We start from the raw sequence: 8944 nt of genomic DNA on the forward strand, positions 1-8944 counted from the left end.
CGGCCCATGCAAGCGCATTAAAGAAAACAAATCCACCTTACCTAAGTGGCAGAATGTTACAGCTCTCCTCTGGGATCAGCAGAGGATGCCAGCCAATCCCCAGACACCAAGTCTGCTCATGCTGCCCCTGCGCTTGCTCGTTCCTGACTCGGCTCCCCGATCCAAACATCAAAGACGACGACTAGGTAACCAACCAGCTGAAATAGTCAAACACTCCCGCACTTACCCCATAAAATCCTGTGGTCTGTGAGCAGCACAGAACTGCTTCTTCCCTCAGCCTTGAGTTTCCCAACATGCAGGTAGAAACCCTCAAAATAAACTCCTTCTGCTTCACTTTACTCGGTGTGCAGTCAGGTTTGGGCACCTTTCACACAGGCACTTCCCACTTTGTCTGCTGTGGCCTCCTACTTGGTCTTCACGTCCAAGCTCAGTCTCCTTCCCTTTGGAGCCTTCTCGACCCCAGCCACGTACAGACTGCATGTCTGCCATAGACTCGTGTGCACGCTTTCTACTACCTGCCTCTTGTTTGTCTTGCTGCTAGATGCTGAGCCCTCAAGGGATGCTGTTGAGTCTTAATCATCTTGTAAACCAACTGCCTAATCCAGGGCTTTGTACATCAAGTCTCTCAACAAACACTTGTAGAAGGTAGGGGTCCGGGGAGCCCTTCCCACTTTTCCCCTTCACCCCCGAGTACAGGCCGCTGCTGTGGGGTGGGGGAAGCACAGCCTTAGGTCCAAACAGCCTCCAGTTTAAATTCCGGTTCTCCGCCTTTGGGATTCATCACGTATTGTTGGGTAACCAATTAACAACAACGAAGCCCTTACAGCACACCTGCTGGCCAGCTCCCGGCGCCTGCAGGCCAGAAGCCCAGGAACATCTGAGTAGGGTTCCGCACTCAGAGTTTCCCAAGACTGCATCACAGGTACTGGCCAGGTTGAGTTCCTTTCTGGGGCTTTCAAACACATGTGACTGCTGGCAGAACTGAGTTCCTTAAGGTTGTAAGATGGTGGTCCCCTTCTGTGGCTGGCTTGTGGCTGGGAATGCTTCCATGTGGCCTTCTCCAACTTCAAAGCCAGCAAGGGAGTCTCCCTCATGTCCAGTTGACCTCATTCCTCTGACATCCTTACTACTTCTGTCTCTGCCTTCTCTGTCTAGATTTAAGGAGTCATATGATTAGCCGGGTCACCAGGATAGTTTCCCTTTCGATTAACTCAGAGTCAAATGATCATGACCTTCATACCATCCGCACGATCCTTTCTCCATTTAACAAAACCTAATTATGAGAGCACTGTTTCATCACCTCACTGGTTCTGCCCACACTCAAAGCAAAGGACTTATGTAAGAACAAGGATCATGGGCAGTCACCTTGGAGTTCTGCCCACCTGCCTTCTCGGGCTACATTATCCCTTTGCAAGGTCAGTTTTCTCGGAAGAAAAACAGGGAAAAATAAACCTACCTCCCAGACTCTTGGTGAAGATGAAAGAAAAAATGTGAAAGAGTCACTCAGTGGCCACAGGTCTCTTCCTATTATTTCTGGCCAGCTGCCTCATCACTGTATCTAGGGATCAGACACTAGCTGGACTGGATGCCCGGCAAACAACTCTGACATCCTGAGTAATGAATGCAGATCTAAAAGAAACAAAACAAAAAACCGATAATGTCCAGCGATCTGATTTTTGGAAGGCAGTAATAGCTGAGATCACCCAGGATTAGCCCAGGACCCAAGTTATGCTAATTTCATAAAGACTGAAGTCTGAGCTCTTCAATTACATTACTTAGACCATTGTTCATCTTGATTAAACAAAAAACACTTGTTTATGGCACTTGAGTTTTAATAAATTAGATGCTCTAAAAAAGAAAACCCATGGCACTGGGTTTTAATATACTAGAAGCTCTGAGTGCAGAAACAAGGATGCTACTGGCTTTCAGGATCCAGCCAACATGGGATCAGGCCAAGTCAGTCCTCTATTGCTCCCCTTCTCAGTCACTCTTTGCTGCTGGCATTGTCTTATGGTGCTGACTCCGAGCCCTACAGCCTGGGGACCATGATAGTGCTGTCCCACCTAGGCAACTCCTTCTCCAGACATTGTCTGATTCTTCCCCACAAAACTTAACAGTCCTGTGTTCTATCCCTTTGATAGCCATCTGGGCACCTGCCTAATTAGGTACAGGAACAACAGAGACATCAGTCAGTGAGAATGGCTAAATATGATAGCTCTTTCCCGGTTATATCTATGCTTTATGGGGGTCTTCAAGCATTACTCAACTGAAGTAGATTTCCTTCTCTATCCAAAGCAGAGTTCCACGCTTCCCTGAACACACCAAGTCATTGCTCTCTGCTAGAGCCGAGACTATTGCTGCCATAGGTCCGTCAAGGGTCCGGGACATGCCACTCCTCCACAAGGACAAGTTCCATGACTCCAGCCCTCACCTGAGATGTGACCTTAGCATATGCATTTTCCAAAGGGCCGCTGTTCTTCATTCACCCCTTGGAGACAAGATGGCATCTCCAGGTCAGAGGACTACAAATAATTCCCAGTTAAAAGCAGTTTTTAAGTAGGACTTGGTACAAAACCATTCTGTACTAGTGGGTTTTTAGGTGCAAGAATAATTGGGCATTATCCTCTAAAACTCGTATATTACAAACATCTGTTATATTTAGATAACAAAGAGAATTAAAATACAGATATTCTTCCCTTTTGGGGCGGCCTTTAATAATGAGTTTAGAGACACAAAAATTCAATTAGCCCCCATCAAAGGTGTGTACGTTCCATCCCAGCAGTGGTCAGCGACCTGCACCTCAAGGGCTGAGCAGACCAGCGGCAGGTTCTGCCAGCTGGAAGCCCTAGGGCACCTGTAACACTGAAGGGGAATCAAGGGCTCTGGCTGGATGGCTAGGGAGGGCTAAGGCTTAGTCATTTGAGCTGTGTAGTTTCACTGTCTGCTTTGGGGACTTTGAGTGCAGTCTAGAAGCAGTGAGTGCCACTCACCTAGAACTCTGCAGGCTCTACCAGAGAGCTTTCTGGATGCCATACCTTCCCCACAGCCCAGCCCTAGCTCCAGCCACCATTTCTCACTTAAATTCTGCCTGCCATTCCATGCTTTCCTCTGTGGCTGCAAACACATCCAGGGTATACCTTAATTGTGCCCCCTCCCTGCCTCTCTCAGGCTAAAGTTGATTGCTAGGTTTGGCTAATGCCATTTAGAACCTATAGCCTTTCCATTTTGTCTACTTCTGGTCTTGCTGTGATTGTCACTCTCACACTCAAGCACGCCCTCATGTACTCTCTGGATCCCACATACAGAACAGCCTGCAGTCCCTCAGGTGCACCATGTGCTTTCTTACCCACAGCCCTTTGCACAAACTGTTCTTTCTGTCAAGACAGAAGGCTCTCCTTCTCCTCCTCAGGCTTCACCTGGTTATTTCCTCCTTGGTCCTCAGGATCTGATTTCGAGGCCACCTGCTTGAGGAAGCCCCTCTACTCTGCAACTCTGCGACTGCTGCCCACCCCTGGTTCCCTCAGCCATCACATCTTTACCACACTGGGGGAGAAACAGCTTGGGGACTGGCCTGTCACTGCCACCAGGAGGTGAAGCTGTGGATCTCTAGTAACATACCTGCCACTGGCTTAATATTCAGAAAATTCTGTGGAAGCTGGGGGAGGGAGGGAGGGAAGGAGCGAGAGAGAAAGGGAGGAAAGAAGAAAGGAGAAAGGAAAGGACATTGGAATGATGTGGCCTTTGAGGCAAAGAAATTGAGTGGGGAATATGGAGGAGTGATAGGCTATCCCGAGCTCCTGGAACATCCTGAAGAAGGAGCAGTCACAGACAGCCTGAATCAACATTTCAGGCTAAAATCAGACAGGCAGCCAGTTCTAGCCAACAGGCTCTGCCACACACTCACTGCAAGATGCTAGATGAGTCCTTTCCTCTGAGGAAAGCATCAGCTTCCTCCTTGAAAAATGCATGGTTGGTTGGTTGGTTGGATTATTTATTTACTTATTTATTTAAAAATGTGTGGTTAAGCTGGACTCTCTGGCTTCTGCCATCAATGAGAAGAAGTTTAGAGAGAGCAGTACTGCCCGGATCCACGGGACCCTGAGCAACTTCTCTGCCTCAAACCCAATCCTAATCTTTCTGCTTGTTGTTTAGACTGAGAGAGCTCGTGATTGGGTTGATGAAGGAGCTTCCCAGACCTGAGATTTCACCAATTAATACCAAAGCTCATCTCAGCATTTAAAGGGCCAAACCAGCCACAGCAAACGAAAACTGTTGGGGAACGATCAGGAGTTTTCTAGGTCACAACTGTCAGTCTCTCCATTAATCTGCTCCATCAGCAGTGATAATTTAAGGTTTTGGGGAGAGGAGCCAGGGAGCAATGGAGAGGAGGCAGGGCTGCCTTCATCACACACCAGTGTCTCCCTCAGTGAATCAGTCCTCACCAGGCACAGATGCTGAAGTAGGGCAGTCTGTGGGCACGTACGAGTTGTGAAGGTTGCACACGAGGCAGGAAACATAGGTAGACAGCCCACCCTCTGCTCTCACCTCCCTCGGCAACAAATCAGGTGTTCATTTCCTGCAGCTAAATATTACACCTGATAAAAGGGAATGACACGTTAACCAGGAACCGTGCCCTCAGATTATGTCATTTACTTTTGAAAATATCAGATAAAACACAGGAACATCTTCAGAAGATAATGTTAAGGGAAGGACCAAGATATACATTTATATTTATAATGTGGATATAATTATGCAAACAAAAGCAAAAATCCTAGAAGCCTGTATGAAAGGACGAATGACAGCATAGAGATCTCTCTGGCTGGTAGAGTAATTATCATAGAAAATTTCTATTACGTCCACTTTTCTTATTTTTCTTAAAAATGCCTATATTTTGGGGCACCTGGGTGGCTCAGTCGGTTAAGCGTCTGCCTTTGGCTCAGGTCATGATCCCAGGATCCTGGGACTGAGCCCCGCATCGGGCTCCCTGTTCAATGGAGAGCCTGCTTCTCCCTCTGCCTGCGCTCTCTGTCTCTCTGATGAATAAACAAAATAAAATAAAGTCTATGTTTTATGGTGTCACAACACAATTAAGTATTTTAAAAAGAGTTCTATGAGAAAGGGTCCTCAAAGGTCATTTGGTTCAGTGGCTCCTAAAGGGGTTTTGATGAGAGCCCAGCTGGGTACTTCAGCATCTCCAGTGAAGCTCACTAAATATAGGCACAGACCCAGGCCACAGCCCGAGTGACCCCGACTTACCAAGGCCGGCATGGGGTCCAGAAATCTGCATTCATTAAGTTAAAAATGAAAAGCTTGCCAGGTAATACCCAAGTGGAGCTGGGGTTGCAGCAACTGCTCCAGCGAGCCCAGCCTCACACTCTGCAGCAGGAGGAAGCTAAGGCCCCACCAGGGGAGTCACCTGCCAGGTGAGTGGCAGAAACAAGACCACAGCTCGAAACTCAGTCTGGTGAACAGTTGACTCTGGGTAATTAGACAAAGAATTTTGAACTGTGCCAACTCTTTGCCCCTTCTGTGTTCCTTGTCATTCTGTGGTGTGGCTCTGCAAAGGCCAATCCTTCTGGAATGGCCTGACCCATGAGACTGTTTAAGAATGCTTATTGGAGTCAACGTGCTCTTCTTGTGACCTTTTCTGAACAAAGGCATCTGGCCCTCTAGATTTGAAATGCTAATATGGAGGAACTGGATAAAAGGGCTCTGATTCTGCACCTCCCTTTTCCCTAAGGGCTAGCGTTATGATGTCTGTTTATTTTGGCCTTCAGGGCACTAAGCGAAGTTGCTCACCCTCCTTTGATGTGCAAGGTTGGTGTGTCTAAATGGGCTGCTGGAAGGGCAGGCTGGCCCCAGCCTTCTGGCTAGACCTCCCCTGAGTCAGGAGGGCTTACCTTCAGCCCTGGGATGGAGCAGAAAGGCCAGGAGCAGGGGGAGCTGGCCTTGGAGATATGGCAAGGGGAGCGCTGCTGACTCAGTTCTGTGTGTGTTCCCAAGAACTCAACAGCATGCCTTTCAGCTGGCTCCTTCCCAGCAGACACCGGTCAAAGCTGCCTTCTTCCTCTTGCATTTGTCATTAAAATAGAAGTCATCAGAGATGGTAGGGGTCAAACTCTGCATTTCTCTGCCTCCTGTGGAAACAGCTGTGCCTGGATGGTGCTTCCCTCTCCTCCTGCAGCATAAGCTGTCCCTTCCCCCACTGAGGGAAGGAGATTGGGGCCGGGGGTGGGGGTGGGGGTTGGACATCAGCTGGTGTTCTGGCGAGAGGCACATCTGGTTACTTCAAAGGGGAAACGTGTTTCTTGTTGGGATACGCAGGGCCTGGAGAAGCAACAAAAAAGCAGTCGAGCAGCAGATCGTTCTGGATGCCAGCAGTAACAAGAACAGTGACAATAATAACAGCTAGCGTGGCAAGGCAGTGCTTCCTTTCATTCCACAGGTCTTCTTCCCTCCCCACTTTTCCTTGGGGAAGAGGGTATCTACTCTTAAGACAGTGTGTAAAGAGATGGTGGGCTCCCACTCCACAATATCTCGACCCACTGAGGGCAGCTAGCAGGAGATGCAAAATGGGCACAGAGCACCTGAGGCACTGCTTTGCCCAAGGACTGGGAGGATAAGACTCACACTGGCCGGGAGGATGGAAAAGAAAGACTGAAGCTCACAGTGAGTGGGGAACATGAGGAGGAGGAGGAGTCTCCTGGGCATCCCTCCAAAGCAAACTTGATTTATACTGTAAGTGCCTCAGGGGAGAAATTAAGAAATAGTCTGTACCACCATCTGAATTCCTTGTGTTTCCTCTACCCTCTTCTGGGGGAAGGGCTGCCTGCCAGCCATTTCAGGACATGAAGACAGAACGGAGGGGTCACACACCTTTTAAGTCACCAGATCTCTTAATATACTTAAAGATGGTTCCAATTCCAAACCCTAGTGTACTATGAAACTCACAACTACCTTACAGCCATCATCATCACCACCAATTCATGTGGAAATCCCAGGGAAGCACTGTGTTGTGCCTGGCCACCGCTACTTAACTTTTTTTGAATTAATCCTAAATTTGCTTCTGGCACCTCATAGCAGCAATCATTCACCCAATGCACAGTAGCCTTTTTCCCTCAAATGCCATCAACACACCAAGATCTGTATACTCCACATTTCTTTTCAGTTAACAGACTTGCCTTTTTACAACAGATTTAGAATCACAAAAAAGTCGAGCAGATAGTAGAGAGTTCGCATATCCCCCCTCTTCCCACACATGCTTTCCCCTATTATCATCTTAGCTTCGTGTGCTACATTTGTCACAATTAATGATGAATATGGACACATTAATTGTGAACCAGTTTGTATCTTCATTTGCTCTTTGTGTTGTATAGTTCTATGGATTTTGACAAATGTATAAAGTCATGGATCCACCATTAGAAATATATTGGTTAAGGTTAACAGAACCAATAGGAAATATAGACATAAAGGTTCAACAGATATATACACACATACACATACTGAACATATATAGATAAGGTTCAACAGAACCAGTAAAGAATTAATTAATGCAATTATAAAGGCTGACATGTCTCAATATCCTCAATCAGCGAACTTGACACCCAAAACAACTGATGGGATAGTTCGAGTCTGAGTCCAAAGGTCTGCAGGTTTAAGACCCAGAAAGAGCACATGTTTCAGTTTAAGTCCAAAGGCAGGAAAATACTGGTGTCCCAACTCAAGACAGTCAGGTAGGAGGAAATCCTTTCTTACTCAGGAAGGGGTTGGCCTTTTTGTTGTATTCCGACCTTCAAGTGATCAGACAAGGCCCACCCATGTTACAGAGGACAATCTGCTTTACTCAGTCTGCCCGATCCAAATGTTAATCCCATCCACAACATTCTCAAAGACATATTCAGAATAATGTTTGACAAAATATCTGGTGTTCCATGGCCTAGTAAAGTTGACATAGAAAATTAATCAACATTAGGTATCATATAGAATAATTTCACCACCATAAAAATCTCCTGTGCATAAATTCCTCATCCTTCTCTCCTATCACAAACCTTGGCAACCACTGATCTGTTCACCATTTCTATAGTTTTGACTTCTCCGGGAAGCATGTAGTTAGAATCACATGAGAATCATAGAGAAAAGCCAAAGGCTGGTAGAAAATATTTGCAAAACCTATCTGACAAAGGATTTATCCAAAATATACAAAGAACTCTTAAAATGGTAAGAACATAAACAACCCATTTAAAAAATGGGCAAAAGTTCTGAAAAGACACCTTCTCAAAGAAGATGTAAATAGGCATGGGAAAAATGTTCAACATTTTATATTGCCAGGGAATTGTAGATGAAAAAAAATGAGGTACTATTAGACCCCTACTGGCATGGCAAACATAAAAAAAACTGATGATACCAAATACTAGCCAGGAGCAACAAGAATGCCTTCATTCTGATGGGAACACAAATGGTCCAGACGCTTTGGAGGACAGTTTGGCAATGTCTTACAAAGCTAAACAAATATCCAGCAATCTTACTCCAAGGTATTTACTCAATTGGGTTCAAGACTTACCTTCACACAAAAACCTGCATATGAATCTTTATGGCAGCTTTATTCATAACCATCAAAAACTGGAAACAACCAAAATGTCCCTCATTAGGTGAAAGGATAATTAAACTCTGGTGGCACAGGGAAGAAGGAGAGAAGTAGATGAAGTTGTGAAATATCCAAGACTACAGACAAGGTCAAAGTCGCATCTTATACCTGTGTGCCTGCAGTATCACTGGGGAAGGCTAGGCTGTTGTATTAGAAAGCTGAGTGCAGTCAGCCTAAATATGGAAAGCAGGAGGTGCTTAGTATGTTTGCTCTTCCACATATTCTAGACATCAGATCGAGGGAGGGGCTTGCTGCCTTCCTAAGGTGTTGTCTTAGCCCCCTCTGCTTCTTGTCCTTGAT

The 8944-nt window shown here is 46.3% G+C and overlaps 1 long non-coding RNA gene across 1 annotated transcript; it reads right to left on the bottom strand.

The window, feature by feature from the left end:
* Window positions 1-2357: 2357 nt before the first annotated feature.
* On the bottom strand, window positions 2358-8944 carry LOC123390829. The gene is made up of 3 exons (XR_006605438.1): window positions 8753-8944; window positions 5901-6327; window positions 2358-2488 (listed from the first exon to the last, which is right to left on the bottom strand). It is a non-coding gene; the product is annotated as an uncharacterized LOC123390829 (long non-coding RNA).

Source organism: Mustela putorius, unplaced genomic scaffold (assembly GCF_011764305.1).
Source record: "Mustela putorius furo isolate JIRA1106 unplaced genomic scaffold, ASM1176430v1.1 tig00000145_pilon_pilon_pilon, whole genome shotgun sequence".
Taxonomy (NCBI): Eukaryota; Metazoa; Chordata; class Mammalia; order Carnivora; family Mustelidae; genus Mustela; species Mustela putorius.